General features: G+C 26.8%; 1 protein-coding gene across 1 annotated transcript in view; it reads right to left on the reverse strand.

Annotated features, from left to right (window-relative positions):
• LOC112604164 (acid sphingomyelinase-like phosphodiesterase 3a) overlaps positions 1 to 15,940 on the reverse strand; it is a 196,052-nt gene that overhangs the window by 21,837 nt on the left and 158,275 nt on the right. The gene's annotated exons all lie outside the window — the stretch shown is intronic.

Here is a 15,940-nt window from a genome sequence, read left to right on the forward strand (position 1 = left end):
TCAAAGGGAAATTTTTAATTCAGTAAATACGATTAATTAATACATGAAAGTTTCTGTATAGTGTAAATATGGCGTTTTCGATTGTCAACTATTGTGACCCAAATGAAAAAAAAAATGTAATAAAATCGTAATTCGATTATAATTTGTAATACCATATTAGCAGATTTGTAACCACAAAAAAAAAAAAAATCTTCAATGAAATACACGTTAGGTATCTATGGCATAGTACCTTATTTATTTGATGGCCATTGTCAATGATACTATAACTAGTCCGTAATCCATACACAATACAAAATTATGATGATGAAAAATAATTAACTGAAAATTTAAAATTGTATATACTCATGTATCGTGTATATATGGCTCAAAAAAAGTTTTATTTAAATCATTAATAAAAACAGATATTTTAGTTAATATTTTATAAATATATTTTTTTCATATTAAATTAAATGTCACCACGGAATATTTAATGTACAGTTTTTAATTATATATATACATATGTATATTACATATATTTTATTTATTGAGCATGAATAGCAAATCCTTCAATCGGTATACCAACTGACCCTAAATTAATACGAATAAAATTATAGGTATACACAATTTGTTTATAATGCTAAAATTAATTATATAAAGGTTAGATAAAACCATAAGAAGAACGTTATATCACGTAATAATATAGTATAGTAACCTTATAGAAAAAGTTTTATATTTATTTTTTTTCAAACCTAAAATCCAAAATATAATATAATTATTATTGTTTTATACTTAGTCGACTTGACAAGGTCAACAATTTCAGTTCGTAAACATATTATATTGTACGAGCTAGATACATATTATACGCACAAGTTTTCAACAACTTTTATATGTGCTTTCAGTGACGTAATAGCAGAGCAGTAGCGTAGTGCATTATTTTCAAAAGAAAAAAATAACAACATACCACTACGTGACACCGACAAACATAGCGTAATACGTGTTGTAACAACGTAATATGATACTAATAATTATGAAAGCTGTAAAGGAAATGAGGAATTTTAAGATCTACAAAAGGCCGGGGCTTATAAAATCCGATGATATCCTTTTTCCACGACGACGGCGATGATGATAATGGTGATGATGATGATCATAATAATATTATTCCGACAATTTAGGGTGATGAATTAAGTTTGTATGGACATTCAGGTAGTCGGCAGTAGCCCCGTGGGAACACGAGAATTGATGTCAATATGAATAATATTACAGAGATGTTTTGACGTAAGCGAGTTCCGTGTTATTTTGAGCGCAATTCTGGAATCCCCGATGAAGACAACGTGTGTGTATATTCAAAGGATGATATTGAATCATAAAGAAATATAAAAATTTAACAATCAAGATTGTCGTGTCGTTGGTTAAGTAGAAGGAGTTTTAAAAATCAGCATTCAGCTATATCGTCTTATTGTTATGGTTATTATTACTTTTAGTGAATTTTTACAATCCTCTTCATCTTTCACCGTCTTACAGTACTAACGCAATTACCACAATGAGTCCGAAACTAAATAAAGGTTATCTTTAAATCAGATATTTTTTTCGATGTATTATTGATTATTTTTCAAACGGTTTAAATAAATCACGTTTTTGTAAATAAATATTTTTATTTCTACCACAATACTAATCAATTGACTTTGCAATAGTTGACATAATCTGATTAGTTGTATCACTGAAAATATATATAGTTTTACAGCAGTGAGTAAGTAGCGACCAATTCAATTCAACAATAAGAATTTAATTATAATATAGTTACTATAATAATTTATATTTATTTGACTTGCTGACTAATATTTATCTTAGTACAGATAAAATTTTTCTATAATAAAAAAATAATATCTTAAAATAAAATTCAACTTAAAAACTAAAATGCACTTATTGTATAAACATATATGCTTTAATTGTTCGTATTCCCAAGAATGATAATGTTAATATAATTTTCTTGAAATATCCGAGAATATTTCCCTTTCCGGAAATTTCTAAGAGTACTAACCTTAGTTTCGAAATCTATTCTGAAGAAAAGGTACACGTTTAAGAATAAAGCAAATTAATTTGTATTTTTTTTTAATTTTTACGACGTACTTGTAGTAGCGACTGATTCACCTATATTTATATTAAAATAATTGTTGCATCAATCGGTTTTAAATAATCCATTCATAGATGATGATCATGTGTTTTAATATTTCTAGTTTTTTTCTTTGCTCGATCGTGCAACGACGTAGGATTGGAGTAATAGTGTACGAAGAAATAATGGTATAAAATAATAAACGATTCACTGCGGCACAATGTTACATCGATATCCGCTCATATAATATAATATATAGTTTAACGACGTTACGGTGTTGTAAACCCTTACGCATTATAAATTATAATAATGTATGGTGTAGCGTTGACAGCCCCGAACGAATAACGGACGTTTACGAACTTCTACATATAAGGAATAAGTCAATAATTTAATATATTACTTCGCAAGGTTAGGTTAGACTTTACCGTAAGTATTTTTTATGTGTTTGAAAACACATACATTCTCATTGAAAAATATCTTGGTCTTTTTTTTTTTTTTTTTTTTTTTTTTTTTTAATCAAAGATTAAATTTTTGGGCACGCAGTCGACTTATATCGAGGGGTTTAATGTGTTCCACCGTATCTAATGATACATGGTATAATATGTTATTCAACGATAATATGTATAAAATTGCTGTGATTAATAAAATTATATGATTAACATTTCAAATTTAAAACACAGATTAGATGCGGTTTTTTAGACAACTGGAATTCCCGTACGTCCTGCGTCCATTATATTAAATTACACGCGTGTACATGTGCCAGAGATCCCTAAAATCGCACGGGTAAATGCGTGACAGTCCGGCGACGATGTTTGATGGACGAGCAGATTACCATTTTCGTGTCACCATACAATTATTTCGGTCTCCGCACGCAGCGTTGCCAATAAAATTAATATATGCAGTAATGCAGCGCGGAAAATATATCAACATTCCATGCGTAATTTGTATGCACATATACGAACGAGATGACCGAAGATAATTGAAAAATTCACGTGTGATCTACTGCTACGAAAGATGTATGATTTTTTTTTAACTTTCAACTCATCATGCCCTCCGATAATTTGTCGAATACGACTGCGTCCAATCTTTTTCACAGCGCACGCATTGTTTTTGCTGTAATTGTCGAATTTACCATACTTCGAATCGTCTCGTTTTTTTTTTTTTTGCGCTATCCTTGATTAATCTAATCAAGCGATCTCACCGTTATATTTTTATTGGGTAAATAATTAATTCAGTTTCTTATTTTTAGAATTCATAAGTATATTAGTTTAAAATACGAGGACAATATCTTAAATTATTTATATTTTTATACCTAAAGTAATACGATTGAATTTCGATTTAAATACTCGTATATTATAAGAATTTAAAAAAAAGTCATTAGCTTAACAATTTATAGGAAAATACACGAGTATAGTGACACAAAAATCTAGTCTTTAAGTATTTAAATAAAATAATCCAAAAGTCGGAGTTATTAATATATTTATTATCAATGTGAAAAAATTGATAATATATTTTTTTCTGATGTTACGTTCGGACTCGCATTATTATTGTCATTTCGATTCATGCGTGTCTAACTAATCATATTGAACGCTGATTGCCCCCAAGTGTGTCTTTTTTTCGCAGTGCCGAAAATACGATAATATTTAAATAAAAAACAAATATTGATTTGTAAAAAAGGCGTTAAATTTTTTATCACTAACGTTTATTTTTAAAATGTGTTTTTTTTTATGTAAAATCGATCGATGTCAGACGTTATGTAGCGGTGCGGTTTTAATACTTATTTATATGTAGAGGTTTAAATTTATTGAAAAAATAGATGTTTATTTTGGTTAAAATAATTCTAGGAATTTTCTTCAGTCAGTCCAAAAATCCAGTTCGAATATGTTTATTGATAGCTAAATATATACATTTGAACACATCGTTTAACCCTATGTGTATTTGATTTTTATCCATTGTACCATAGTGATATTTTGTTGTAGAGGATTTTTTTTTTATATATAATTATTTTATAGATATAAATTACTTGAAAACTGATCATAAAGATATTTAACACAAGATAATTGAATAGTGAGAATTTCTTTTTTGACTTAAAGCAACAAACACTACTAGTCTAAACCATCCATGTACACAAAAAAAAAAAAAAATCCACTCCTAAAACCACTAATGGTGGCCATGCCTTTATAGCTGGGAACGATGTTCTGTCAGAGACGTGTGTTGGTGTACAAAGACTCCAAAGTTAACGAAAAGAAGAAAATATTTTTTCAACCAGTCATGACTATTTATCGAGATTCTTTCGTCACTCCGTTTACGCGCTTTTGCACATCTTGAACTACAAAAAAAAAAAAAAAAATATTTCGAAAATCTTGGCTTTTTTTTTAGAAAAAATATGCGCGCTCACATATCTATACACACAAATGTGTCGATCAAATAAAATCACAAATTAATTGAAAATTTTCCAAAACGAATTGTCGGGATAACAATTATTTAGCAAGTCCGTTTTATTAGTATATAGTGTCATTAGCGAATGTGTTCGTGGACATTTATACAATGTAATTAAACACATTCACACAGACACACACACACACACACACACATATATGTAATATATTATAAGGTATCATAGATTAATTGAAGGTCTTGCACTTTTTTATTATTTTATTCCAAGGAAATAACAATAATACGAATGCAAAAGTGTGCCAGTCAGTTATACGTAGTAAGTTATAATAACGTTATTAGTTTTTTCGCGCAGTCGACTTCCAAACGAGCTTTTCGCGATAGCGCGCATTGCTGTGCCACATGTTATAGACATCATGTTATAGATTACGTAGTGCATAACAATACATATAACTATCCTTTGACAGCAATAATGACACAAGTGCATTATTTTTTGTTAAAATAAATAATTCATAGACTACCACCATCGACTTTGACATGAATATCGTTCTCGAATGATGTTGGCTCATACATAATAATACTTTTATTTTAGGTTTGTGTGTCTTAAGATTTACCGAGTTACGTTAAAAATGTTCTAACGGAAATAAAAAAACAAATCATACGCACAAAGTCTTTTATAGATTTGAGGATATTGCAGTGATCGCGTATCTATCATTAATGTGAACCTTACGTATTATATTTATGAGCATATTATTATAAAAAAACATATAAATATATAATAGATACGTATATATAATAAATTTTATATTATATATTACGCATTATAATTTGTTATATGCCTAATTCATTTTATTTTGTTATAAGCAATCATTAAAATGAGATTTATTCGAAATTCTGATTTTCCTTTTTAAAACGATAGTATTTGAATGTCACCCAATACTGTATTTGATTTGAATGATCGTTAATTTACAATTTTAAGTATTAGTGAAAATGTAAGAATTATTTTTACAAACATTTTTTATTCGATGGGTATTAAATAAATATCCATCAAATTTATCGTTGAACTTAACGTTTAAATATTTATTTTTTTTTTACTTAATTTAACTAACCAAATTTAGTAAAGGTTCGGGTTCCCTATTCCCAAACAGCGCATTGTCTTAAAAAAGTAGGTAACACTAAAGCCATTAACAAAAAAAGGCATACAATTATAGAAAATATTGGTTTATAAAACTTGAGGTTTATCAAATTTTTAAAATCAACAAACGATAATATCTGTCTGAAAAAAGTTAAATGTTGTCTTTGTTTCATCCGAGAAAAACAATTTTTGGGTGAATGTTATAGTATAAAATGTGGTAAGTGTGGTTTGTATAAATGACCAGTTCAAAGTTTATATACTGAAATTATACTCGTATATATATGTGTGTGTGTGTGTGTTACTACGAAAAACTAAACATATAACTTTGATAATATTTATTCCGTTTTAATAACTCGTATATAATTATTACTACTGCATTTTATCAATGTATAAATTAAAACAATTATCAAACTTAAAGCTATTTAGTAGAATAATACTATGACAGTAAATAATATATTTATTTTATAATAATGTGTGATCTATACACGATTTTTAGTAAGTGTATGTATGTGTACCTGTTTCATATTATTGAGATATTTTTTTGTCGAGATTAAATTGTCAAAAGCAAATATGTTTGTTGGCGTCAGACAAAATACAATGTCGTGAAGAATGTTTGAAAAACAATACCCGAGGAAACTCTAAATGATCGGTGCTTGTTGCCAATTTCGTAAAACGGGGAACACATTGTTAGCGTAACTCCAAAAGAAATTAAATTACATATTCACTCGAACAAAAATTCACAAAACATTTTGTAAAATATCCCTTAAAAAGTATTAAGTATTCCTAGGATTATATTATTAACAATACAGACGTAGGTACAAAACAATAAACAATATACATTATACATGTATATAAAATATATATTTATTGTATTGTATGCATATTATAAGTCTTAAAAGTTTATTTTTTATCATATTATCCTTGCATGTGCGAGATTCCCTTCTATTTATTATACGTATTTGTGAATTCAGTTATCAAGTGGATCACAAAGGCTAAACTTTTTCTCTTCGCAGATGACATAAACATATCTCTTAATATTGATTATCCTAATCAATGTCTTATTCTACAATCTGAACTCGATATTTTTGCAAGCTGGATATACGGTATTGGTTTTAGCTTAATTACAAAAAAAAAAATGTCATAACCAATGTCTGTATTTTTTCAAGACAGTGTTTTACTATACACCACATTTATTATTTTAATGGCACTATTCTTGATCGTGTTTTCCTTTATAAGGATTTCGGTATTCATTATATTCCATCATTAAACTTTAAGCATCACATAAATATCACCATAGGTAAAGCATTAAAGGTATTGCGATTTATTAAACGCAATAACAAACAGTTTTCTTCTGCTCGTTGTCTACGAGCATTATATTTTGCGTTAGTAAATTCAATATTAGATGATAGAGTGTTAGTATGGTATAACTTCTATCATTTTGGAGACAGAATACGGACGAAAACTTTAATGACCTCACTCTAAAGAGGCGCCGTTGATTTCTCAGATTTCCTTTGCAACATAAGTTTTTGTATACCTTTGTTCTTTTCTAAAAATCACTTCCTCTTCCAAGTACAAACCCACAATATATCATATGAAAATAACCATTATACTTATATAGAATGCTCCGTATTCTAAATAGTATTTGTTTTAATTTTAATATGTTAGTTATAAGTTGTCATAGAATATTGACATTCAATAAATATTGAGTTGCACTTGTTATTTGTTCTGTATTATTTATAACTATTAGGTACTATATACTAAATTTAATCTGCATACCCAAAATTGCCTATTGGCGTTTAAGAATAAGTAAATTTATTAATGTACATTTAAAGACGAAATTCTTTGTTTACAACAACCATTTTGAACAAATTTGAAATACATTTGCGTGAAAGATGTTATGAATTTTATATTTTTATGGTATGTCTAGAGTACTTATTTATAGACGAATCTTATGTTAATTTTAACCATATAAAATGAAAATAATGATGAAATTGCATGAACAATTATAATTTAATTTGTACTTAGTTATATTCCTTTAAATAATTATAGAAAAAAGTAAACTTTATGTAAAAATTTCAAAATCAATAGCTAAAAACAAAGGTTTGTTTTAAAAAAAAAATTTTAAGATTTATCAAAAATGAATTTAATTTTAGCTAGTATTATTAAGACATTAAAACTATAGAGTTTAAATAAATTATAATTTAATTGCCTGACAATGATTTAGGCAATAAGATAAGATATAACAAATATTTTGATTTAGATTAAACATAGAGATGATGATTTTTTTTTTTTATAATGAAAATTGACTAACAAAAAATACGTGACTTAAAAATTATTAAAAAAAAAAGAGAACTGTACAAAAAATAAAATAATTGACAGTGCTATCTCAGAGTAATGATGTGTTTCATTTTTTTATTTAATCCTTTTGCAAAGGTAAAAAACGAGCTTAATTCTCTCTTAGTAATCATCCATTTAATAATGTTATCTTTTTGATATTGGGGAACAACTGATATTAGGTACTTTTGACGTCCAAAGGATTCGCTAGAATATGTGAACATTCTATTTTCCAGGGTACTACAATTCTGCACATAAAACAGAGTTCGTATTGTTCAAAGCTCTATTGTCAACCTTTAAGAGGTTTGGCACAATGGAGTGATTATTTTTTGAAAATAAATGTTAAATTTACAAAAGATTTTTAAATGATTATCGTAATTCACTAGATTTAATATAAGAGAGAGAGAGAAAGTAAAAATACGGTATTTTATTTGATGTCGTATCATATTAAAATTGTATTCTACAATTGTATAGGCTTAATATCATCGTACATGGAAACCACCAGTTAGACTGGTTATCTGTCCTTTTACTTTAATTTTTTATAAATTATTTTTATTTATATCCTATAATCTTATAATTAACTGTATTAATTGTATATTAAATTCATATTTAAATTTTATTAAATCCCAAACTTAGTATTCAAAAATGATAATTTATACAATATTACGATCCTGACAAAATGTGTTTACAATTCAAACGCTTTTATTACTTGACGATAATAATGAAAATATAGATAAATAAACATCTGTTTTCTTGGTATCTCATAAATGTTATGATATATTTTTAACAATAAAAAAGTTATGATCACTCGGTGCTATGGATCAGAATATGTTCAGATAAACTTTACTAAAGTTGAAAAATTTCTCAGTATTTCAGAAGTATTCTTATGAAATATATTATTTTGTTCGATTAACAATCAAGGTAGGTACCACGTAAACTTTTCTAGTTTTAATGTCGTCCTAAAATACACATAATTTCTGAACCAGTAACTCAACGACTGATTTCACTCAAATTAAAATAAGGAAACTATAAAAAAGTTGCTTAATAAATTATCTCATTAAAAACTCACCTTTTCGTTAACCATGCGTATTGGATTTTATGTCTGATTGCAATAGTAAAAGGGAAAACTCTTTTATTTCTTCAAGGATGACTTTACTTACCTACCACTCAACTATTTTATTGACCCATTTGCAGTCTTCCAATGTATTAGATTTTTTATCCGAGAAAAAGTGCTGTTAAATATTCATTTATTATTCAAATAAATTATATTTTTATAAAAATAGCATAATAAATTGCTGATAAAAAAAATAAATATATATAAATTGATTTATTCAATTCATTCAATTTGTAAAATACAGAATTTAACCCGACAAGATCTTAAGATAAATAAACTTCGAATGAATACAATACGCGTTATTTGTGTACCCACGGTTTTGTTGTATAATGTATATTGAAAAAAAAAGAAAAGCTTACAATGCTTATAACACTTTTAAAGATAAACAATTTAGGGAATAGTTATATTAATATAAATATTAATGTTACGAATATAAGAGAACACTCTTATTTTTGTGAGTTATAAGTGTTGCTATACATTATGATAAAGCTATTAAAGATGTCTTATTTTAAGCTGTTCAACATGCACTACAACAAATATTATAGCGTTGCCATTTTTAATTTTTTTTTTATTATTATTCTTTGGGATAATAACGTTTAAAATACTTATTATTTTATTTATTTATTTTTTTTGTTTTAATGTATTACAATAAATAATATGGAAAATAGAACACGTATTGGATATTTATTTCATTAGACTATACATGACGCAATGTATATCTTTAATAATACTACATATTTACACAATATAGAGGAATTGATATTAAAAATAATACAAACTATAACTTAAAGACAGAGAATATTAGTGTTTTCGACTTTCCTTCTGTATTAACTTCAAAATCAGGTATACTATCAATACTTGATTATTTGAATACTCTTTAGAAGTAAGCAATTTAATTTCTAAAATATTTAAATATATTATCTAAATAAATTAACTGTCTCAAACTAACTCAATTTAACGTAAATATACACTGTATAGATATGTGAAATAAAAGTTGAACATTTATAAATTCAAAAATAACTTCTTTGAGGTGGTGTGTCTATTGAGCATTGTCGTTTAAAATAAAAAAAAATCATCGAGTTTATTTTCTTAACTAAAAAAGCGACAAATACATGAAGAGGGGAAAATTCAGTAAATTTAATAAATTTCAAACATAGAATTATGCTGGACAATTATTTATAGTTTTAATAGAATTAAAAATTATTCAAATATTGTTCAAAATAACAATGCGGTAAACACTATTATTATCAATGCATTTCAAAACAACTACATAATTAGTATTGTAGCTAACAACAAAATTATTAATAAATCTTATGTGTAGCAAAAATGTTTTGTCTACCAAAATTTATTATAACCAAAAATTGTCTCTGTAAACTATCAATTTCATTCAGTGTCTTTTTCCAACTACTCAAATGATATACATAAAACATAAAGTTTCTAATTAATTATTTTAGGCAATTTTCATATAAATAAAAAAATAAATATCGCATATTATAACATTTTTAATGTACAATAAATTCGATATGTATCAATAAATTCCAATCTTAACAGCATCTAAATTTAACAAATTTTAGTAAATTATTTATACGTTGGGTCTGTTATATTATAATAACATATTGTGATTTATGAAATGTAAAAAATATAATATACCTTGTATATTATTCTGTATTAAAAATAATGATAAAGCTGTAAATGTCCACTTTTTTGTAAAATTATAATTATATTTACGTATAGCGATTTATTATCACGATATAATATAGTAAACGTAAAACACTATAATGTCATGTTTATAACGCTCCGAGTTTTATACCTATAGAATATTATGTTAAAACAATAAACTGTTCGCGTTTGTTGGACGATCTTGTTTCGTTGTCTGAATTCACACATTATTTTATACTGGCTAATTTTTTTTTTTTTTTTAATTTAAAATATTATTTCTTATACCGATATATATTATACACTAGTAAATAATTTATGACAGTTTAATCAGTTTATGGTAACTTTGTCATCTAGCAGTGAGTATAATATATTATACCATAATTTTCATCTTAAACTTTTAATATTATGTGATACTTGTTATTGTTTTATTGTTTTAATTTTTTTGTATTCGGTCTCATTACAATTTACTTATTTTGTATTTAAATGATATCTCAATGATGATCGTTCATTTATCCACCCCTTTTAAACCTATGATTGAGGCTGCATTTCTTGATGTATTCAATAATCCGCTTAACATACTATAGACACAACGATGACGAGAAAAAAAGTAATAATATAATATCAAGCGAAGAGACCTGAAGGTAATTTATTTTACTCCAGAACGGTTTTAAATATTTTATAGAAGATTGCTTGAAATGTCTACAGTCATTAGTTAGAAAAGTTTGGACTTTATTAAAAATATTCAATCTTATAAAAAATTTAGCGTAAATTAAATTTTCAATTATAACTTTTTTTTTTTTAAGCCAACAAACATATTTTTAATTTCATTTTCTGAAGTAAAATATTTTAAACAAGCAGTAGTTACAATTTTTTATTTGGAAACTCTATATGTGTATATATATTTAAATAGATCTCCTTGTATAATATGTATATACCAATGACCCAGAATTTTAAGCAAATAACGAAATACATTTAAAATGAAAAAAAAAAGCGAAACGAAAAGAAAGTATACACACACACACACACACACACTCGTCAAATACAAAAGCGCCGTCGTAGAACACGGTTGATGAGCTTTAAACACGGACAACAGATAAAGCAGGTGGCAACTGACGAATATAATGGCTTACGTACGGCTAGGCACCGGCACGATTATTGTTATATCGAAGAAAATACGTCGAATTATCGCCCCGCCAACCCAATTCGCGCCTATCCCCAGAATATCACTCAGCTGCAACACGTCTGTAGAACTTGGCGTGTATGAGTGAAGTTTTATTAAGTCGATCCCGAATAAATGCTTTTATTATGATCTCGACCTTCGATTATGGATAGAGCTTAAACGGATATGATATACACCACGTGCGTGTAATATAGAAACGGGAAGAAACGCAAAACGTCTGTAGGTAAACTGTCGGAAGAAATACTAAAAATGTTTGAAAACCTAACGTTTCGTTAATTTGATCACTACTATCTAAACCGTCTCCTGATAAACGCGTTCTAATTCGAATTCAGAGATACTTTGTTCAGGAAGTTTTCAAATAAAACAATAATCATTTCTAATAGAAGTTTTGTACAGAACACTTTGATTCAAAGTACATATTTAAATACCTCAAGTTCACTCTTTTGTGCGAAAAAACGTGTCATATGTCTGATGCTCAAGAATTTAAAATGTGTAAGTAATTAAATGGACAATAGTATACCTACTGATGGTTTTGTAGAAATTTAAAAGTTTTCAATTAAAATGTGATAAGCACTTAAATTGTCTAAATACAAAGCGTTTGACACGGATCAAACTAATGTTCAGTGAACGTATACAAGAATAAATTATTTAAAAGGAATAACAATATATGATATGGAATATTTTGTTATTACTCATCAAAGCGTAAAACTTAATTTTTTTTTAAATACTAAATAAATACTAATAATTAATTATTTCTATGTTATAAACATCATAATATTAGAAAAAAACAAATTTGAAACGAAACTTTTCTTTTTTTTGAGAATACTTCGTAGAATAAAACTATACTTATATATTTCATTATGCATATAGTAAATATAATATGATGTAAATTTTGAATGATTGACGAATTTCATAGTATTCATTAAAATAGATTTTAAGGCTTAAACTTTATAATAAAAATCTTTAGCAGAATTTAAAAATAAAAAACACATTTACACGAGAAAAATGTTTGAGTAAAAAACAACAAGCAGCTAACATTGAGTTTTATGCATTTTTATAGATACTTAAAGACAAGTAAAATTAATATTTAAATTTTTACTGTCGAACACTTGAATGCACGCCATTACTTTCAGCGCACGTATAATGTATAATTCAAATAATCGTGATGTCCAAAAACAATGCGTCAAGGTTGACTGAATACAAACTATGTATATATATACATAGTGCAAATTAAACAAATGTATCGTGAACGGGATACATGAAAAAAAAAAAGAAACATTTGTCGTAATATATCGCGAGCAAGTTAAAAAAAAAAGGTAGTTATCTACTATTAAAAATCGCAGAAATTCCAACACTAGCGTTCATAGGTCCGAGGAGTTAGACACATGAGGCTTGAAATATCTGTGTGTGAGTATATATTTTTCTCATTTCCACGTATTTGCTATTTGTTGGCTTGTGGTTTTTCCTTTTTCTTCTTCACACTACATATTGTTGAAATCAAGAATTTTCTACTTCAGTCGGTGGTATTTTTTTTTTTTAAACTACACTCAGTAAAAAAATATTATTACATATTTAATATAAAAATAATATAATACCCTTTTGAATTATTAGAAATTAAAAAAAACTCGTTTTATGAAAGAAATGCCATTGATGTGATAAGGATTTTAAGCTGTTTAAAATTGTAACAAATAATAATTTGTATTGGTTAAAGTCTTAAGTATTTTAGTCTCTAATTTTGGCAAGACGTGAATTTTAGAATGAACTGATATATTGTGTTGTCGACATCGTTTTTGATGTTGGATATTAAATGGAGAAGACATTAAACGATTAAGCTATGAAACATTTACTTAGCCGTCTAATTCTATGATATGCCTTTGCTCTTTTACGCCACATCAGCTTATTAGTGTTGATATCAATCCGGTGATGAGTTAAGTAAGTCTTAAAGTTTCCACTTTTCGAAGTTCTTCCATACCTAAGACTCTAATGTTTAAATTGATAAAATCACAAATTATTTTCAGTTAAATCACCACTAATACGATGGCATCAAGCTTGTTTCTTATCTTAATGACTTAATGTATGGAAGAATATAATGATAGCAACATTGATAATATATATTATACATACTAAACTTGTTACTTATCAACGACAAGCTTAATATGGGTAAATTTCAAATTAAGTGCAAAAATAAAAACATTTTTAAACTCAAGGAACATTGAACATAAATAAATTGATAAGTTAAACAAAGAAAAAAAAATGTTGTTTTAATTTAAACATATATAAGTGTTATAAATTGAAAATAATATTATATTGTATTGATAATATTATGTTAATTAATCGAATTATTCACTTTTTAACATTTTTTTATTAACTTGAATTGTATTTAATTGATTTATAAAAAAATAATAACTTAAAACTACACAATGTGTATAATATTTTATAATATACATCTAATAACGTGATAATGGTACGGAAAACAATTTATTCACTAGCTTTGAATTGTATCAAAATTGCATATACAATACGCCGTGATAGAAACAAAATATGTTCGGCCATTATATTTTGTTAATATCTTCTGTCTTCTTATGGTTACGGCCATCAAGACCATCCCTGCAAACAGATTTTCCACCATCTATCTCTATTTCCTGCATCTTCTCTCCATTGTACATTTAGTTCTACTGTCTTAACATTTTTATTGGTAATATATTATTATATTTTCTAATACCTATAGTATAACGTATAACTTCAAACTTGTATGTATAGCGTAAAACAACACTGTGAATGATTAACTATTCTTAAATATCTAAATATTTATTTACTAAAAATTTCCATATGTCTGCTCATCTAAACTATATATTTATTAATATCGTCATAAAAAAAAAAAAAAAAAAATGATATAAATCATATTAGTTAAACATAACAAATATCGAATAATAAAAACATTTTTTAAAAACAAAATTATTCTAGTTTTGTAAGACGTTTTATGCATTATATTTGGAAAACTTTTTATTGAAACAAGACTCGATTTGAACCAATGGCTTCATATGATATAATAGTAATGATATACACATGAATCATAATTTATAAAATTTGCATGAACCATGTTATTCATAATATTCTCTACTTGTAATATTTAGTGTTGAAAAATATATGCTTTAATAAATCGTAACTTTAGGTGAAAGCAAATAAAGCTTTGGGTATTTTTGCGAAAAAACAGGGAAAACAATTAAAAAAAGTAATTAAGTAAATTTAAACAGATAACATTTGCATTTAACCAAACAGTTCATAAAATATTCTAAAAAGGACGAGAACGATATTTTATTGTTTATTATGATGATGGTATTGTCTTATATCAATCGTAAATAAAATTATGTTGTTTTGTATCACTGGTACGACATCAGGGTCCAGTGGAAAAATTTCGATTATCAACGATATTTTTTATTCGAACACCCATCGTCTGCAGCGCAGTTGATCGTTCGTCCGGATTTCGGCGCCGACCGAAACATCTTAAAATAATATAGCAGGCACATGTTTCACATTCCTTGTGAACTTATTTATGTAGTTTAACGTAATCGCAAAAATTGTTTAACCAACTTATTATTTTTTTTTGTATTTTGCGTCTGACATTTAAACTGGTAAACTAAATGATGGACGATAGAACGTATGCGAGCACTCATCGCACGTGTTTCACTGCTAGCGCGCGATTTACGACCCAGAAAAACCGTCGCACAAACTATTAAGCGCACGCGCTCTATATTATATTATACGTACGATTATATTATACTAGACATACCTATATATCATTACTTTTCCCCGAGGTGAAGTGTTTCGAGACGTTTTGCGGTAAGTATATAATATAATATATATATAGTGATAATACATTGTAGTAAAATGGGTATAATACGCACACAAATAAACATTTGCACGCATAATGCATATTATGAACGACGGGGTCGTTCAATCGTTACCGAGTTTGAATTATATAGCTAATAATTATAATAAATCAAGTCGCGTTCTCACTATATATAAACTCGACGC

This window comes from Melanaphis sacchari, unplaced genomic scaffold (assembly GCF_002803265.2).
Source record: "Melanaphis sacchari strain LSU unplaced genomic scaffold, SCAv2.0 Contig11_pilon_pilon, whole genome shotgun sequence".
In the NCBI taxonomy this organism is placed as follows: domain Eukaryota; kingdom Metazoa; phylum Arthropoda; class Insecta; order Hemiptera; family Aphididae; genus Melanaphis; species Melanaphis sacchari.